Source organism: Vulpes lagopus, chromosome 2, assembly GCF_018345385.1.
Source record: "Vulpes lagopus strain Blue_001 chromosome 2, ASM1834538v1, whole genome shotgun sequence".
Lineage (NCBI taxonomy): Eukaryota > Metazoa > Chordata > Mammalia > Carnivora > Canidae > Vulpes > Vulpes lagopus.
Genome location: NC_054825.1, coordinates 60,497,652 through 60,518,593, shown reverse-complemented (window position 1 = coordinate 60,518,593; position 20,942 = coordinate 60,497,652). Strand labels below are relative to the sequence as shown.

General features: G+C 38.2%; 1 long non-coding RNA gene across 1 annotated transcript; it reads right to left on the bottom strand.

Annotated features, from left to right (window-relative positions):
• Positions 1 to 2,547: 2,547 nt before the first annotated feature.
• LOC121485803 lies at positions 2,548 to 20,910 on the bottom strand. Its single transcript, XR_005986367.1, has 3 exons — positions 17,828 to 20,910; positions 10,701 to 10,854; positions 2,548 to 5,353 (listed from the first exon to the last, which is right to left on the bottom strand). It is a non-coding gene; the product is annotated as an uncharacterized LOC121485803 (long non-coding RNA).
• Between the last annotated feature and the right edge of the window lie 32 nt (positions 20,911 to 20,942).

The window sequence follows — 20,942 nt, the reverse complement described above, 5'->3', positions numbered from 1 at the left end:
AATGATAGATGTTGCCCAAGGGTTCTTCACTCATGAAAATGGCATTCATTGCTTTTGGGGAAGGCCTATTTGACTAAAACAAAGAAGTCTATTGAAGGGCTGAAAGGTAGTGTATGTATGAGTGCACGCATGCACACATGCGCAAGCAGTGTGCATATGTTTCCATGCATGTGTGTCTGTATTCTCTGTGTGAGTGTGGAGTCTGCATACTTGAGCTCAGAGTAGACACAATTGCCTGAAACCCTGCATGTTTTAATATGTTCGAAGTTTCTGGTCATAATGACTCAGATGGAAAGAAATGTAACTTTTCTTAATTGTCAATAAAAATAGAAAGAGCCCCTGATTTCCACAAATGGTGGGAAACATTTCATTCTGCCCTTTTAGGGTAACTCAGACATCTCCAGTTTGAAAGTTCATCTCTTTTGCAAAAACAGCTGAAATGTGACAGAGTATCTTACCCCTAAATATGCCACTTTCGCATAAGGATTATTTTGAACAATAATCCTTATGCCAAAGGATAGACAATTAAGAGGCAGATACAAGAAAAGCTCCCCCTTCCCTCCTCCTATTTGCCCCAAAGCAGAACATGCATTTATAAAGGTGTCACTCTTCCTGTCCTTCCAGAAAGGACAAAAGCTCATCTCTGGAGACTTCAGACCCTGTCAGCCTGGCGATGTCTCCAGAAGAATCTATATAACAAACTTTACTACCTAGCCTTTATCTACCATTAGGTACCCAGATATTTGCCTCCACAATTTGCTACCCCTAGAGACTAAATGTCCTTTCCCTGTGTCTTGTCACTTCTCTAAAATTTTTTCTTCCTTTGCTAAGATACTATACAAATTCAAGTTCTAACCAAACCTTTGAGTTGCTGGGGAAGGGGCCTCCCATGTACTCCACACATGATACACATGTCTGTCAATAAACCGTTTTCTCTTGTTAGTCTGTCTCTTTTTATAGAAGTCCTAGCCAAGAACTCAGATGGGCAAAAGGAGAATTATTTTTCCTCCCCTTTAAACCCAATTTAGGATTCAAATTTAGTTGATTCAAAGTCAAACTCCATATTTAGGCTTTTCTAAATCTTCCTATGCTTTGTCTGTAGGGCTTTGCCCTGAGTGCCGGTGGCAGGTGGCACACAGCGAGTGTTACATTGTGGAGAGGAGTGTCTGGCCCACCTGCAGATCTGCTGGCCTTTGCACCCTGCTGACCAAAGCAATGCCTTGCTTAGCTAAGGTGTCTTATTCTCTGCTGTGTGGACAGCTGGTCATCACCTGCTTGGATCACTTGCTATGTGGTCCTGTCAGAACCTGCTTGGAAGCCAGGAGTACTTCCTAGGCCTCTCTGCTCCCGGTGTATGCTATCCTCAGCTGGAATCCAGTCATTCCCCAGGAACGTCCTCTCAGCAGTTCTGCAGCCCACACAGGCCATGGCCTCTGGTTCTTGTCCAGGACACACCCAAACCCAGAAAACCCACAGAAAGCCACAATCACAGATTGTTTCTGTGCCTAAGCACCTCACCCCCCCATTTTGCTTTATTGTCATTCCTGTGTTGATGTGGAACATTCTCTAGGGTGGCATCCTTTCAAATTTTCACACAGAATATAGCATCTGAGCCTCCTGCTCTAGAAATCTCAAGTTTGAGGTTCTTTATCCCCATCTATACACCATACTCCCTTCTCAGCCTTTTCTCCAAGCTCCTCTTCCCAAGCCAGGAAGGATTTTTTTTTTTTTTTTTTGCCAGGAAGGATTTTTATTGCCTTTTTGTGTGACAGAAATTTGCCCTCACCTCATGTCCTAAACCCTATGGTTTATATTAAAAACTCTAAACTTAGCCCCCCATGCTTTGGTTTAGAGATTGAAAGAATATTTTAGAGTTTAAAAACAAAACAAAGCAGAAGAGAACCTTGTTCTATTTCAAATGGTTGGCCTTTGTAGCTGGTGTGTGGATCATGGCCTGTTTGCCCTGCCCTGCCCCTATCCCTTCTCTGGTCTGGGATCCTCACCCACCCTTGCCTACAGGCCCTCAGGGCAGATGGTTCTGGCTGGGTCCTCCCTGAGCCACACTGGCAGGAGGTGGGGCTAGGGTAGGAAGGGAGAAGTTTATTTCTCTCTGCCCCAGCAGTATCTCTAGCAGGAGGTACCTTAGTCCACTGTGGACCTAGCTCACTGCAGGAACAGTTTCCTCCTCTGTCTCCAGTCTTGCTGATATTCATTGCTGGGTAACTTCACCTCTCTTTGGTTTGTCAGTTTCTCCATCTCCTGTGAATCCAGTTACCTATGTTAACTTCTCCTCTGTTGTAAATCCTTAGAGGGGCAGTTTCTGTTTTCCTATTTAGACCCTGACTGCACACCCAGCTTTAGAAACACTTGCTTTTGAAATGGGCTTCAAGAGTTAATGACTCTTTAAATTCCTGCTATAAAAATCCTAAACCGGGATCCCTGGGTGGCGCAGCGGTTTGGCGCCTGCCTTTGGCCCAGGGCGCGATCCTGGAGACCCGGGATCGAATCCCACGTCAGGCTCCCGGTGCATGGAGCCTGCTTCTCCCTCTGCCTGTGTCTCTGCCTCTCTCTCTCTCTGTGACTATCATAAATAAATAAAAAATTAAAAAAAAAATCTTTAAAAAAAAAAAAAATCCTAAACCTTCTGAAGACAGTGGAGGCTAAATTAGGGGCGAATCATGGTCAAAGAAGCTCAAAAATAAGAAATGGATTCATGTATTTTTTTAAGCTTTTATTTATCTTATTTGAGAGAGAGAGAAAGCAACAGAGGGAGAAGGAGAAGCAGGTTCAGCAGGGAGCCTAAAATGAGGCTTGATCCCAGGATCATGACCAGAGCTCAAGGCAGATGCTTAACTGGCTGAGCCACCCAGGCGCCCCACATTCACATGTTTTAAAATATCTCACCAGCAAAGCATGCACAGTTATTGCATTTATTGTATTGTTACTTGAATAGACATTTTTGCTGTCCTCATATACTCATGGGGCAAAGTTCTCAGGTATTCTCATAGTCATATGATCTTTGTTGGGTCCTACACTATGACTCTTACCTCTCACAAAAGGTTATACCCCATTCAGTAGCTAGTCGCACAACTCACTTGACTTAATGAGGTAATGGCACATATTCTCAGTTGTACACAATTATTTTTATATACTAAACAAAAAGTGGATATATGAAAGTTTCAGAACACCAGTAAATCTGCAGATCCAAATGGGCAGACGCAAAGATCACACAAATCAAATATCTGTGGGGCAGAGAGGAAACATAAGTGAAAAAGTAGATCCTGTGTATTACATAAGGGAGTAATGAAAACTAGACAGTAGTTATGTTAATGAACGGAGAAGTGGTCTCTACCCAGATCCAGCTGATTATCCCATGTTAAAATGGGAAACTCTTGCTATGAAATTTTACAGTATTTGAAGAGAAGCCAGAAATCTATATCGCATATGAAAATCGCATGATTTGTAAAGTAATATTAACTAACTCAAAACGTTTTAAATTGTGCAAATTAAAAAAAAAAACATGTCTTGTGCTAGATAAGACCTCAACTCACCTAACTGGACATTATACTTTGGAGCAATTTATATTATGCATTCAAATATGCTGTCTGAACTCAAAAATATTTGTGGATATTTTAGAATAACCTCCATAATGTGGCTTACTCTTTTGAGTATTCTCACTCATGTGAAATATACATTCTTTAGTGGAAGGTCAAGTTTTTTGAAAATAGCCAGAATAATAATAATAACATGGATACCTTGTATAAACAGAGAAAAAGTGGAGCTAGTAAATTTGGGTTTACTTTTTCTCACTTTTACTACCCTCATACATAATTATTTGTCACCTCTTTGAGTTTAAAAAATATCTCTGGTATTCTCATTGCAACCACCCAAGATCAAGTAATGAACTCTAGTAAACCATTCCAATAACTTCCCATTTCTCTGGGCTCCCAGGCTTTCTTATATGCATCTTCTTATAGAGCAACTAACATGTACCTAGCACAATGCTAGGGACTCAAAAAAAAACTGGGAAAAAGATCTCTGCCCTCAAGAAATTCACATTCTAGACATTCTAGTAGATATGAGGGTTGTGTCTTTGGAGAAGAAGGAGTCTCAACTCTGCCTGAAGGAGGGAATAGAGATGGACAGAACCTGATTCATTGACTGGAACCTCAAGGAAACTGGGCCCTGCCATCCCAATCACTGATTGAATTAGTTATAATCTCCTCCTCTCCACGTTTAAAACAATAGAGCCTTATATTTCAAGTTTTTATCTTTGCCAAGAAAACTGTCCTATTTGGTGTTCTGTGAACACATTACCATGCTTTACTGCCTCTGTGTTTACTTATGCAGCACTCTCCATGTTCCTGCTGAAACACTATTTGAACTTCAAAACTCAACTACTACTTCATCCGAAAATCTTCTGCTAAGTTTGAGTTAATTCTTTCTTTTGAGTTTTACAGAACTTCTTGTTTGTATTTTTACATTTACATTCTGCTTTGATATACAGATTCTTGAGTTCTTGTCTCATTCCTACTAAACAACAGGGATATTTTGGGCATCATCCGAGTCTTATTTTTGATCATCTGCATGACCTACCTAGCATTAAGCTTTGCACAATGTAGGCACTGGAAATTTCTTGTATTGGTGAGAAGGTGAGTTCTCCATCTAGTGGTAAAACTGAAAAATTGCATGCAACTTTTGTCTTAGGTAACACAATTATGATATCAAAAAAAAGAGGGCCTCATTGATATTACAGATTGCTTCAGCTTTATCTATATTGAGGAATGAACTGTGTTACTTCTCAATCAGACATAAGGCTCTCTTATAGAATGCTTGATCAAAACATTTAAATCAAAATAAAATCAAACATCAACATCAAAACAAAAAGAATTTGTCCAACAAATTTCTCTAGATGATAAAAGGTGATACAAAGAATCATACAGATCCCTTTAAATGGGTACATTTTCTTTATTAAATCTAGATAAGTGCCACCATTGCTTTCTGACCCATGACATAAATATCTGAATAAATTCAGATAATCTCAGACTCTTTTAGTTAGTAAACTTGTATTTGCGACAATTTGTGAGCTAAAGGATTCTCTACAAGTTCTGGTTCTCAGTATGATTCTAACTATTAATCATTCAAGGACAGGTCCAGAAAAGTTAAAGTTAACACTCTGAAATGTAGATTTTTATAGAAGTTTTTAGAGCAGGACTTCTAGTAGATCAGGACCTACCAAATGATCCAGAGGTTTCATTTGACAGTTTCAAGCTGCTTTCATGACGCTTTCTCCTTATTCTCTTTTCTCCAGGTTTAACAGGATTACAGGAGAGAACAGGGGTGATCTTGAGACCTGAGAAAATGTTTGGTAACTCATATAACAGTTTGAAAACACTACTTTAGCATTTATATCTTTCTTTTAAAATAGGCTTTCTAGGGATCCCTGGGTGGGGCAGCGGTTTGGCGCCTGTCTTTGGCCCAGGGCGCGATCCTGGAGACCCGGGATCGAATCCCACGTCGGGCTCCCGGTGCATGGAGCCTGCTTCTCCCTCCGCCTGTGTCTCTGCCTCTCTCTCTCTCTCTCTCTGTGACTATCATAAATAAATAAAAAAGTAAAAAAAAAAAAATTTTAAATAGGCTTTCTAAAAACAAAAAAGAAAGTTAGCTTCATTTTGACATTAGGGCTAAAATAAAATGATGATATAATGTTTTCATGAGATTAATTTTTAAATGTCATATATTTTATTATATAGATATTCATTCTAGTTCTGCTCTATTTAGCACTTATAATTCCCAAGCAAAAATGTCTAGGATTTGACTATAATTTTTGTGATATGGTGACAGATTTAAAAAACATTTTTCAGCTCTTCTCATCAGTAAGTTCTTTTTTTAAAAATATTTTCATGCATCAAGTTTTTTTTAATTTTATTTATTTATTCATGAGAGACACACACACACACACACACAGAGAGAGAGAGAGAGAGAGAGAGAGAGGCACAGACACAGGCAGAGGGAGAAGCAGGCCCCATTCCATGTAGGGAGCCTGATGTGGGACCCGATCCTGGGTCCCCAGGACCACACCTGGGACTGAAGGTGGCGCTAAGCCACTGAGCCACCCGGGCTGCCCTCATCAGTAAGTTCTATGCTAGTTCCCCATCTCTTGAATCTGGATTCACTATTTGACTTGCTTTGAACAAGGGGAGGGGAGAGGCACTGAAGACTGTGTTATCAATGGCCAGTGATTTAAACAATCATGCCTACAAAATGTCTAAAATTTCATAAAATGACTAATCTATGGGTCCAGGGGTGCCTGGGTGGCTCACTCAGTTAAGTGGCTGCCTTCAGCTCAGGTCATGATCTTGGGGTCCTGGGATCAAGCCCCATATCAGGCTCTCTGCTCAGTGAAGAGTCTGCTTCTCCATCTCCTTCTGTACTCTCTCTCAAGTAAATAATTAAGATCTTTAAAAAATAAATAAATGAAACAGACTATGGGTTCAGAGAGCCTCTAGTTTGGTGAACATTTCCATGTGTCAAGAGGGTATACATCTCAATTTCATGAGACAGAAGTTCCGTCTCCTGACAGAGTCCTGCTCAAGACTCTTCCAGACCTCTTCCTTTGGCTGTTACTGATAATAAACTAGTAATAGTAAGTAAAGTATGTCCTTGCATTCTGTGAGCCATTATACAAAATTATCAAACCTGAGGAGGGGTCATAGGAACTCCCAATTTGCAGCCAGCTTGGAAGGAATTATGTATATCTTGGGGACGCACTGCTTGTGATTGACATTTGGAGGTGGGGGCAACCTTGTGGGATTGAGCCCTTAGCCTCTGGGGTCTGTGGTAACTCTAGGTAGACAGTTTCAGAATTGAATTAAACTGTGGGTCACCCACTGGACATCCATAGAGCATTGGAGAATTGCTTGGTGTGGAAAACCTTCACACTTGGTGTCGGAAGAGCTATAACTAGAAAAAGTAGTTTTCTTTAGCCAGGCATCTTTCAGCTCTTTATCTGGGTAGCTGAACATCTTTCCATGTGGCTTGGGGCTCCAAGAGGACAAAATGAAAGCTGCAGTCTTGTAAGTCCTGGCATAGTGTCCTTCTGTTGCATTTTACTTGTCAAAACAAGCCACAAAGCCAGTCCAGATTCAAAGGGAGAGAAAATAGACTCCATGTCTCCATGTGGGGAATAGAAAAACCATCTTTAATCTTTAATCAGCCACAGTCTATCTTATGGCCATAAATTATTTGCATTTCTCCCACATGCAAAATACATTAATCTCCTCCCCAAATCTCCCAAAGTCTCATCCAATATGGCAGCAGGTCAGTGTTCAGAATTTCACCATCTGGATTAGGTGTAGATGTAAATGAGTAGTGTGGGTGTGGCCTTTTTCTATCTGGAACTTTGTGAACTAAAAAATTCCAGTTATCTGCCCTCTCCCTCATTAGCCCCCAAACACAATGGTGAGAGAGGGATAACAGCAATTGACACCATTCCCAGGGGAGGAAACTTAAGGCACATGGTTGCTTGAGTCCTTAACAATTCCAAAATCCAGCCACATACACGTTGCCAGTGTCTCTGATCCAGGCACTGTTACTTGATTAGGGCCTGCTTCTGTTCCCAGCTACTATTCTTGGCTGTTGGCTCTGTCCTCAGATATCTTTTTCCTTTTCCATTAGAACTGGTGCATGTTTACAGCTGAGTAATTTGTCAGTCTGCCTCTTGAGCATGAAAATTTAGGGGCCCAGAAGTCTTCATTTCAAATCATCTTTGTTCCTTTAGTCTAAGTGTGTATAATTCCTTTAAAAATGCTGTGATTTTCTGTACATTAAATTATAATCTACTTCATAAGACAAAAGTCACTTCCTCATTGGAGACAGGCTTTCTCTACTTTGGGCTGTGAAGTCTTAAAATAGGTCTTACAATCACATTCTCAACTTGGTCTTGACTATGGTCACATTTTGCTGGGAACGCCCTCAGGCCATTTCTTGCTCTGAAAAACCCTGTGGGGGAGGGGGAGGGGGAACGGTGGGAGAAGCTGAGAAAAAGAGTTTTATTTTCCAACCCAGGAAGCCGATGGTTGCAAATATTTTCTCTATATTCTGCTTGAAAACTGAACTGCTCCTTCTTTTAGTTCATGTCTCCTTCTATGTTTTATCATAGTCAGTGAAAAGAAGCAAGTTAGCCCATTTGACACTCTACCTGGAAATATACTTAGGCCAGATCCACAAGTTCATTAAGTACATGTCCTATCTTTCATGTCACTGTAGCCTTGCTCCACTAATTGTTCAATCAAAAAACACAAATAGGGACACCTGGGGGGTTCAGTTGGTTGAGTAACAGACTCTTGGTTTTGGTTCAGGTCATCATTTCAGGGTCCTGGGATTGAGCCCTGTGTCAGGCTGCACACTCAGTGAGGAGTCTGGACTCCATTTGAGGAATCTCTCCCTCTGCATCTCCCCCTACTGTGCTCTCTCTCTCACAAATAAATAAATAAATCTTAACACACACACACATACACACACACAAACCTATTTTTCCAGCCTTTAATCACAATTTTCTCCCTGCTTTTGCCACACTTTTAGCCTTTCACTGTGGCTGTCTCAAAATCACTGTTTCAGTTTTCTGTCAACAGCACCCCACCTCCAGGAACTACTTTGTTTCAGTTACCTATTATCATGTAATAAGCCATCCCCAAATGCAAAAACTAATACCAATGATCTATCATTTCTCATGATTTGGTGGGTTAACTGCAGTTCTGTGGCTGTATTCACCTAGGAGCTTGCTGCGTGCACAGTGCACTTGTTCTTCAAAGTATGTCTCCATGTGCCTCCTATCATTTGGTGGTCAAGCCTAAGTCACTTTTCAGCAGAGAGCCTTCTAAGAGGACAAACCCCAACATGCAAGTACTTATCAAGTTTCCTTCCATTGCACTTGCTAATGTCCTATTGGCTAAAGCAAGTCACACAATAAAGTCCAGAGTCAATGTGGTACATCATACCATGGGCATGAATATTGAAAGGCATGATTTTTGAGAGGGGTCACTGTCTACCATATTCTACAACTTTATGTCTTCCCTTGCTCACTATGCTGTACCTTGTGTTCCCTGACACAGAAATCTCTTCCTTGCCTCAGATTCTTTGTTTTGATTTTTTCTACCTGGACTACTTTATCTTCTCCTCAAACTGCTGTTTTTTTTTATATTCTTCTAGTATCAGCTGAAATATCACACCTCCCCCTACCTAGGCACTATCATATTACCTTGTTCCTTTCTTTCTTGCTATCTAAAATGATATTGAGTTTTCTAAAGTATTCACTTTTTTCCTCCCCCTACCAAAATATTAGATTGTGTGTGTGTGTGTGTGTGTGTGTGTGTGTGGCGGGGGGGGGGGGGGGTCTTGTCTACTTTGTTCACAGCTTGTATTCCCACCCTCCAAATAGGCTGAGCACATCATTAAGTACTTAATAAGTTTTTCTGAATCTTTATAAACACATGGGTGGATGAATAAATGAAGTAACTAAAAAGGAATTTATAAGTGAATATATTTTTACAGAAAATATATCAAAATTTTAAACATCTGTTAACTACTAAAAACCAGGAGTGATCCAAAGAAGTCTTCTTTGATAACTGGATTTCAATATTCATTTTATAGTTTGCTGAAGTATTTAAAATAAGCGATACATTTGGCATTTGCTTCAAAATAATCTGGAGGATATGGAGAAATAGGTTGGGGGTACAGATGAAGTGAGATTGTGAATTGATACTTATTTAAGTTGGGTTAGTGGTACATGAAAGTTTATTATACTGTTCTTTTAGCTTATATATTTGTTTGAACTTTCCATCATAAAAAGTTTTAAAATTACATGTAGACTATTAAGGGAGTGAAGACCATTAGAAAGGTTGTAAAAAATTTTCACAACTGTAAATTAATTTATTTATACTTCCATTTTTCCTACTTTTTTAAAAGAGAGGTTTCTATCCTCATAGAAGGGGGGCATTTTTAAATATCATCTAGAAATGTCATTGGCTACATAATATATTATTTAGATATTGTGTTTAACCTGTAATAGACCTCATTTTAAAATATTTTTGGAACTTTGCACACAGAACAGATTTCTATAAAGCAAATCATTTCCCCATTGATTTTTTTTTTTTCAGTTTTGAAGGAATGCTCTCCTACCTACTGTTGATTCCCTTTCTGCTAACTAGAGGTCAAGGGAGGAGATGGGAAGTACAGAAGCTCATGTAAGCACTGGCATTTTGCCTTGATCTGCAGCTCAAGGCAGGTATCTGATGCAACAAATTTTTCTGTTCTGTGCCTGGATCAAGAGTAACCAGGGAGAACAGGAATTTGCTCCAACAGATGCCATCCTCAAGCTGACAGTCACTTTGCTAGGGCCTGATATCTGCTCATCTGTTGGCAGAATTCAATAAATAAGAGACTTTAAATTATTATATATCTTCCATACAAGTCTTAATATAGGGGAATATAAAAGAAATGTGTCTTTGTCTCAGGTATGAAGGAGCCTGAAGACTTAATTAAAGAGCTCAAGAACAAGTCTGTGCTTAAAACATTATCTGATATTTTCCACCCAGAACTAGAAGGAAACCAATATAAGGTTACAGACTGCCATATACTGAGCATTCATTTGACAAAAGGGGCATAGGGCCAAAATCATCTAGCTTACAGAGCCTACTCACAAGTGAGCCATGGAATTGAAGATGTAGTTGTCTGGACAGAAGACCAGGTGGCTGGTTCCAGACAGAGCAGGATGTTGCTCTTCTACTAAAGACCCTCAGATGTATTACCAGGTAAATCCATTCAGGAAGACCATTCTGTTGGGCATCTCTGCCTCTGGAATAGAGATAAGGAAATAAACATAAATTTGTTTTAATGGAAGTCTCTTTGCTAGGATTTGTCCTCACCCACCACTCACATACAGCCTTCATACAATGCTGTCTAATTACAAAGGAGGAAAGGTCAAGTCACAGAAATGGAGGGAAGAAACCTAGGGAAAGAGGGGCATATCAGGTGATGGTGCTTTTGGCTTAAGTAACAGTGGGCTGTAAGTGTGGGTTGCTTCTTCTAGTGTTACCTTCCCAGGCAGCTGCATGTTCTATGGTAGGCCCTGAATTTGTAGCAGAAAAAGCGCTGGTCCAGAGGCCGAGTGGCCAGGGTATTGGTCTGGACTTACTAATTTCCAAAGTCTGCCTTCCCATCTGAACAAGGAGGGAAACTTCTACCTTCTCTGAGATATCAAGTTCTATAGGTCCAGGAATCAATAAATAAGTGGCAAGATAAAAACTTATAGACTATTGGAGAGGTGCAAAATAAGGCAGGTTTGTAGTTAGGGCCTCTGGAGAACCAGGGCTTTCTTCAGGTAGATAGCAGATCTTTGAGAAAGTACATCCCTACTTTGCAATTGTATTCAAAACCCCACCCTGATGTTGGCTTTTTCGAATAAATTGAATGAAGGTGTCTACCCCAGTACTCGATGAATGTAAGTCTCCTGCTCCCTTCCTATAGATGAAACCCACCTTCCCACTGTAGGACTACCTTACTGGACAAGAAAGAGAAATGCTACTGATTTGCAATGCAAGCATAGGTCTATGTCAAGACTTTTAAAAAGGAGCTTATTAAAAATTTTTAAAAATATATTTGTGTAACATAATTTCCCAAAGACTATAATAGACACCAGTTACCAAATAAAAAATAAAAATATAGAAATATATTTTATTATAATTCAGTTAGATGTGAGGATGTTAGCACTTACAGATTCACACAATAAACTAGTAGCTTAAACAAAGATTCATTTAATGCAAATATTTGGCATCCTGCCAGAAAGACCATAAGGCTATTGTCAAATCAGTTAAATTTCTTTTACAAGCAGTAAGGGTGGCCATCTGCTATGGTTGGCAAAGAAATGAACCTATTTCAAAATGTAAACACATCTCAGTCTTCCTGCCCTACAGATCTCAAAGCAAGCATCTTGACTAAAGACAATTTGGATTATTTAGTATTCAATTAAAAGGATATCCAATGTCTTTAAACAAGCAAGATATTATTATTAGATAATAAATGTTCTATTTACTTGCTATTATAAAGGATGACAATTTCTTAGCTTGATAGTTTTTGTGTCTTCTTGAGAAATTATATGTCAATTCAATTCAGCAAACAAAGATAGAACTGCTACAAGTCACTGGGCATAGAGTTTTGAGGCATACAATGAAAGGGACCTTTAAAGAGCCTTGGATTTACTGGGGGAATTTGAATATACACATTTGCCCATAGAAGGCAGAGTACGACCAGAGTCCTCAATCCTGTGCCAGAGGGGTCTTCTTATTTTATAGGAAGGGGTGGCAAAGTCGTCCCCCTCAGATAGCAGTTGAGGCGGACTTTGAAGGAAAGTATGACTCTTATTGTAAAAAACAATAAGAGAAATCTGAGCAAGATTTAGAGGCCTAGGAGTGCTCTGTTCAGGAAACACCAAGTAGTTCTGTTTGACTAGATACATTTTGTAAGATGGAGCTAAAAAATTTGTGTGGGAACAATAGTGAGCATCTATTATGTTTTTTGTCTGGGTTTGACTCCCTTCTTCTGGAAACAGCACCCTGATTTTCCTTTAGAGAAACTATACCTGCCCTCTTTTTCAGCTCATGCTTGAAGGAGCTGATTATGCAGTGCTGTGAATACCATCCAAGGGAGCTTGGACATAAAGTTATATATTTTAAATATCTTATTTAATAGAATGAAGAAACATAAAAATCTTCTTAAATGAAAAATGCTCAAACATATTCAGAAGTAAAACAAAACAACACAATAAGTCTCTATAACCTCATATCCAGACTAAACAATCATCAATATTTTATCATTCGTCTTCTATCCTCTTCTCTTTTACTGAAGTATTTCAAAGTAAATCCTGAACATCCTGGGTTTTCACTTCTACATATTTTAGCATGCATCTCTAAAGAGTGTGAACATTATCTTACAAACAAAATGCCATAATCATACCTTATGATTCCTTTGGGTCAATTAATACCCACTCCACACTAAAATTTCCCTGATTATCTTGGGGTGACTGGGTGGCCCAGTTGATTAAGAGTCCAACTCTTGATCTCAGCTCAGGTCTAGATCTCAAGGTTGTGAGTTCAGGTCCTGTGTTGGGCTCCCCAACTATCTCAAACATGTCTTTTTAAGCTGTTTTGTTTGAATCATGTTCTAAACAAGGTCTATATGTGGCATGTGATTTTTTATAGCTCATAAGTCCATCTTAATTCATAGCAGCCCTCCTCATTCCACTCTTTTTCTCTTTATGCCATTGACTTGTTGAGGAAACCATGTCAGTTTTCCCTTAGAATGTTCTCAATTCTGGATTGGTCTGGTTGCTTCTCTGTGGTGGTGTTTCTCTATCTCCTGTATTTCTTATAAATGGAAGTTACCTGATGTCTGCTTGCCCCACATTTATTAATAGTAACCCTAAGATTGATTAGTGTATTCAGGTGACAACGGCCAGATCCTTCCACTATAAGAGTTCTTTTCTATCTACTACCTATTCATTTCATTCATTGATGATCTTTGCCTGAATCTTCTATTTCACTAGGGATTGTAAAGTGGTAATTTACTAATTTTATCACTCTTTCCACACTTATTACCTGGGATATTTCACTACAGAAACATTTTTTTCTGGGTCATGTAGAGCTATTAGGTTATCTTAAATACAGTTGATAGGGGAAAGGCAAATTTCCTTAAAAATGTCAATTTTTAACAAGTAGAACTTGAAAAAAATTAAACCACAAAATATAACACAGATACAGAAAACCACATAAAATAAATTAATACTTTAATTAATTATTGTAAGCAAATACCCTTGTAACCATCACCTGGAAGAGGAAATAGAACTTTGGTGGCCATCTCAGAGATTCTCTGAGTCCACTTACTCTGATTTTTATGGTAATCAGTTCCTTGCTCTTCTTTATATTTTATGATTTAAGTGTGCATCCCTAAATACTATAGTTTCATCTGTTTTTTATTTAATATCAACTTTCATATGACTTTTTAAAAATGTCTTTTTATTTTTTTATTTATTTTTATTTTTTTAATTATTTTTTTTAAAATGTCTTTTTAAATCTACAAGTTCTCCTTCCTTTTTTTTTTTCTGTAGAATTTATTTGTCAAAGAAACTTGACAGAGTTGTAGAGTTTCCTAGACTCTAGGTTTTACTGATTGCATCCCCATGATACAGTGTTTCATAATTTATGTACTTCCTGTAAATTGGTCATTGGGTATAGAAACTTGATTAGATTTCGGTTTAATTAAAAAAAAAAGATTTCAGTTTGATTTTTAGAGGCAAGACTACTTCATTGTGGGTTGTGTTCTTCTGCTCTTCTGAGGCACATAATGTCTGTTTGTCCTTTTTTTGTGATGTTAGTAGCCATTGATGCCTACTGTTTAGATCATTTCAATTCATTAGGGAGTGCAAAATGATGCTTTTCAATTTTATCACTCCTTTCTCATTTTGTTAGCTAGAATATTCCTGTATAGAGCAACTCCTCCTCATCTATTATTTGGTTATCCACTGGTACAGCTCACGTAGGAAAGGCAGAATAATATTTGATTCTTTCCCTTTACCCAACTTTAAAAATAGAGATTGGTTGACTATCATCTTTAAAAAGAGGTAAGTTAATTTTTTTAGGATCATTAAAACTCATAGATTGAAACAGATTTTAAATGTTTCAATCCACTGAAATGATTATCTGTATTGAACAGTTATCTCATCTTTGGCCAGTGGCAGCTTCTTCAAGTTGGCTCCGCAGTCCTTTTGCTATGGCCTCAGTAGTCTTTGATAGTTTCCTTGCTATTTTATGGCAAGATATTCCATGAATTCATTCTGATACTTCCAATTCCAAGTCAGGACTCAATTGTTATTACTTAACGCCTTCTCAGGCACCAGAAAACAATAGAATTAGACTATCACAATGTATTATTTACATTGCCTTGCATTACACAACAGTCTCAGCAAAATCACCCTTCTGCCACCACCAGTATTATTTCAAAAGTTAAAAAATTGTTTGCATATACCCCCCTCCATTTTCTACAGTTGTATTTATCAACATTTTCAGACATATATTCATCGTATATTCTCTCTAACCCTCATGTAGTCTTCGTTTTACAAATAAACGGCTAATGCTCACCACTGGTCCTTATGTCAATGTCTCTCTAATCATCTGAATGTCTGAAGTTTGTTCTACAGTAGATTCTTTAGGCAATGTGCAAGGAAACAATATCGAATGCTCATATCTACACAGTTTTCCCAACAGAGGATGCTGTCACACATTTTTTGGAAACCTGATAGGTGAGAAGTGGTAATGATATAGTATTTCAGTTTTTATTTATTAATCTAGCATAGTTTTACTTTGTATTTCTCTTTTTATGAGATGGTTGAACTTTTTTTTTTATGCTTAAGAAGAATTTCTTTTTCTGTGAGTTGTCTCTTCATATCTTTTTCCACTTTTCTACTTGGTTGTTGGTTTCCCTCCTCCTTCTTTTATGAGCTTTTTCCTAATATTAGGGTTATTACCCCTTCTTATGTGATATGGGTTACAAATATCTCTTCCTACAATTTTTTGTTAGACTTTGCTTATGGAATTTTTGCATATGATTCTATAATATGTTTAAAATCTTGTATGGTTATTCCCTCAAACATTGCTTTTTTTCTGTCAGATTATTTTTGTGAGTATAATTATGTTCTCATTTTAAATGTATATCTAACTTACCTAGTTCCAGAAAATAATCATTGTCATTTTTGTTGGGATCATTTTAAATTTAACAATTAACTTAGGGAGATTTATAAGTCTTTCCATCTAAGAACATAGTCTCTCATCTTATTTGCTCTGGTCTACGTTGTATCTTTCACTAAAAGTGTTATAAAATTTTTCCTTATATAAATTTTGCATGTTTCTTATTAAGTTCATACCTGGATATACAAACTTTTTGGTTGCTACCAGAGTAATGGTCTTTCTTTGCATTGTATCTTTTACAATGATTATATATATGAAGAATATTAACTTGTGAATATCAAAGGCTTTTGAGTTACAGATTTCTATGGTGACATTCTTTAGAAATTTTTAGAGAAGTAAGAGAATTCAGTATTTTAAGTAACCAGAGCAGGATCAGAAAGGAGAGGAAGGAACAGAGAGATATGTACCTCAAAGGTTTAGGACTAGGAACTAATTTGATATTGAGGAGAGTTTGAAGGAAACGGCACATGAGGTTTCAGCTGGGTGACTGCCAACGGCACATGAGGTTTCAGCTGGGTGACTGCAATGATGATAATATTAACAGATAATAGGAAGAGGTGAAGGTTGGGAGAAGAGAGAATGAATTTCAAATTGGAGACATTTAGACTTAGAAATTCAAAGTAAAATCTGAAAATTTAGATTTGGAAGCTATTGGGTAGAGCTGTAGGACTATTTTAAATGACCAAGGAGAGAGAGTAGAGTAAAAAGAGAATAGCCAATTATAGAACATCAAAGGATTTCTTTCTTTTTTTTTTTTTTTGTTTTAAGATCTTACTCATTTATTCATGAGACACACACACACACACAGGCAGAGACACAGGCGGAGGGAGAAGCAGGCTCCATGCAGGGAGCCCGATGTGGGACTCGATCCCAGGTCTCCAGGATCACGTCCTGGATCAAAGGCAGGCACCAAACCGCTGAGCCACCCGGGCTGCCCGAGGATTTCTATATTAAATAATAGGCTGTAAAAGCTGACCCCCGAAAGAAACCAAGAATAGAGTTTGGGGAGGAAGTGAATCAGAATACAGTCATAGAAACAAAAGGACAGTGTTACTGGGTTTACTAATTACAGAATCACCAGTAATTTTCGAGACAGTCCTTTCAGAACTCTTCAGAGAGTGAGGTAAGATTGTGAAAAATTAAGTGAAGAGATCATAGTGAATTAGGGGCGGACTTGTGTAGAATATTTAAACTATGTGTATTTCTGGGTTTTTAAAAAGATTTTATTTATTTATTCATGAGAGGCACAGAGAAAGCCAGAGACATAGGCAGAGGGAAAAGCAGGCTCTTTGCAGGGAGCCTGATGTGGGACTCGATCCCTTGACCCCGGGATCACGCCCTGAGCCGAAAGCAGACGCTCAACCACGGAGCCACACTGGTGTCCCAAAACTTGTGTGTATTTCAAACATGTGAAATCTCAATACAAGAGGTTTCATGATGTAATGTTTTAAATAATCTATGTAGATACCAGTCAAGGGAATGTGCGCAGATGACAACAGGTTGGTCTAAATTTTACTGTTATTTCTTGCTTATGGCCAGATACCTAAATACAAAGTTCAGCCCTCTGAATATACATTCTTATTTTAACTCCTGATGGATGTGGGTTTGTAGCTTCAAGTGCCACACATAACACATAAGTGCTAAAAAGAATTTTTCCCTCTCCTAGATAAATGTATTTATGTAAGCACTTATAACAATCTTTATAGCTTGTAGGGCTTACAAAATATTGTTATATCCTACTGAACTTCATAAAAGTTGCCAGAAAGTAACCAGGATAGTGATCATTATTCTTAATGAAGTATAGAAAAAGGAAAAGAATGAGAGAACCAGGTCTAGATCTCAGATGTTCTTGACTCCTAGCCTCTAGGCATATGCTGAGTTAACTGAAGGAAATGCTTCTTGTAGGTATTTTAAGCAGAAAAAGACTTAATGAAGGGAATTAGATGCTTACATATAATCTTTAGGTTGTGCCTCAAGAAATCACTCCCAGAACAACACGGTGGTTGACCATTAAGGGGACGAGTTCATACCTGGAATCACTGCAAAGATCAGGGAGCCAGACCAGGAAGTTCACGGATTCTGCTGCTGCTACCATCACTGCCACCATTCGACTGCATCTTGACATTCACGGAACTGGTGACTTGGCAATGGAATATGGATCCTTGATAGGTGAGCATCTCAAGAATGAATTCAAGAACACTGCTATTGAAAGACTTCGTCACTGTGAGCTTGTTTGCAAGAAAGTCACTGAAAGCAAGGAAGGTAGCTTCTGCTTCAACTTGATCCTCCAGATCTTTCAAGAATGTACCTGACAGATGGAATATAATTCATATACAGAACCTAAGCTGTGAAGAAGTCAAGAAAATGTAGTTTTTGGCTTCCCAGGATCTGCTTATTATAAGAGGCTGGAACAAAAATTGTGCAAGCCAATCCACAATATTTGCCATAGAAAAATCTTTGTTCAAGATATTGGCAAAAATAATAAACAGTCAAGAACCCTATGGCCCACCACTGGAAAATGCTCTCTAGATGGCCATCATAACTCATATTAGAATAACTTGCCCAAGTTATAAATGGCAGAGCTGAGACCTAAGACCAGGTCTGAAACCAATGACCAGAATGTTGTAATGCCTTTGACTCTGATTCATTAATTCTCTTCAATTGTTTGAGCAATCTGTAGTCCACCTAATTTTATCTACTTTTGGACTGCTATAAACGAGTATTCAAGTGCTGTGCTAAAACCATGTAATTCTTTCTTAAGATCCTTTCATAACTTACCAGTTCCAATGAAAGAGATGCAGTTTGCCATTCTTGAGGGGAACTCATGATGGTTTAGTGATCCTCAAGCTAATCTAACAGTTCCCACTGCTGCCGAAAACCTTCTGTGGCTACACTGAGTTATAATTTGGATTTTTGTTCTGACAAAACAGTCAAAATAACTGACTTAAACCAGGAAGAAATTTCTCTCTCCTGTAAAACATTCAGTGGCAAGCAGGGCAGGGCAGGACTATTTCCCTCACTGTCATCAGGGCTTTGGGCTCCTGGATTGTTACTGAACCAGCCCTAGTGTGTGGCTATTTACCTCAAAGACCAAGGGAGTTAACACTAGAGTTCTAACCGCACAAGTGCATTCCAGCCAGCAGGGAGGAAGGAGGGCAAGTACATTTCAAAGAAACTTGCATACAAATCTTTTGATGACATCCTTTGGTTGAGAACCTTGTAAGTGGTTCCACTTAACTAGAAGTGAAGCTGGTAAATGTAGTGTTTCATGCACATGGCTAGGAGAATGCTGTTAGTGGCCAATAGCAGTCTCTGTTATAGTGACCTCATTGCATCCTGCAAGCCTGTTCATTTGCACCTTCATTATGTCGTAAAAATCTCAAAATGTCTTCTCTAACAACTGGCACAGAGACTGACATATTTTAGTCACTTTATTATTTATTCAACAAACAGCCTGGTTCCTATGTCCTGATGAAATTTTAAAAGTGGTTTAAAAAAAATAAATGATTAGGTTTACCTCTAAGAAATGTACTTGCAAAATTTAGTTTAAAACCCAATTTTGTATTTAAATCTTATTTCTCCATCGACTTCCAATATATTAGGGCATGTATTTCCATGGTGGGAAGGGAGGAAAAGGAACTCAAAACAATTTGGGGAAAAAAAAAAAAAACCAAAAACCAATTTGGGGAAAAGTTACAAAATACAAGTAAACTCTCAAAGCAACAAAAGTGAAAAGGAAGTGTAAGAGATAGAAGGATTGAAGGTTTAAGAGAAATAAAATCCACACAAAAATCAAACCTAATTCTAAATTTTAAGATAGAAGAAAATTTTCAAAAAATCACCAAACTACTACAGTAGGAGTTAGAACAAATATTTTAGTATAGTTCTTACTCTTAAGAAAGAGTTCTTAATAACATTATATGGTTAAGCACTAGCTTTTGGAATCCAATTATAATCCTGGCTCTTCCTGTTATTAGCTGTTATCCCTACCAGTTAATCCCCAAGCTAACATTTCACTTGAAAAATGGTATTCTTTCAGAATTATTCCAATGAGGAAATGAGAACACATGCAAAACACTTAATAGCAGGTCTAGTGCAAGGAAATATTCTACACATAGTAGTAATGCCAATCTCATGATACATCTTATTTTTAAAATTATTTTTCCCTTCTCTCCAATATTAAGTTACTTAGAAATCTATCTTAAAAATTGTAGTCTTTTTGTTTTTCCCTTTCTTCCTCGGATGCAGACTGTAGCTCCAGAGCTGGTCATATACATATTTTTAAAAATCTCAGATTATATTAATAAATGATCCCATTCTAGTTATTTAAAAATCATATATAGCAATGGGCAGCAAAATCAATCTCTACTTCATATATTTAACAAAAAAATTTTGGTCTGCTATCACGATAATAGATACTTAGGCAATTTGCATTTATGATATCAGTAATACTGGATTCTTTATATTCAGAGAGGAAATGCAGGAGACCAGTCAAGAGTTTATACCAGTAAACAGAGATTTCTAAACGTAGTCCTTACTATGAAATTTTTCCCCGTTCTTAGCTTCTCAGCATGTGAATTCTTACTTCGTTTCTTCTATAAAGCATATTGTATTGGGATATATATATATATATATAGTACTTTTCAAAGAACGTATAATTACAAGACTGTAAGCCCCTCAAAAGTGGGAACAAGATCTCGATGTCTTAGTGTCTCTCTTAGGTTATGGAACTCATTTTAGGTGAATGACTACAGATGGGCCCTTCTTCTAGCTATAAAGGACGAATCAAGAATCTACAGCTGATTGGCTTTCAGGTGGACCTCTATGTTTTGTCCAAAGGGACTAAAGAGGGGCTGGAGGGTAAGGAGGGAGTGCCTAATGGAAGATTCTGGTTAAGGATTTTTTCTCTTTGATAAAGGGCTGGGAGCTGCCCTTACCATCTTGTTTGGGATGTATGAAGATCTAAAACTTGGAGCTGTGATAGCCATCTTGTGACCACGATGAGGCAGACACAGAAAAGCAAAGCTGGGCAGCTCAAGGCGGCCCAGCGGTTTAGTGCCGTCTTCAGACCAGGGCGTGATGCTGGCGACAAGGGATCAAGTCCCACATCAGGCTCCCTGCATGGAGCCTGCTTCTCCCTCTGCC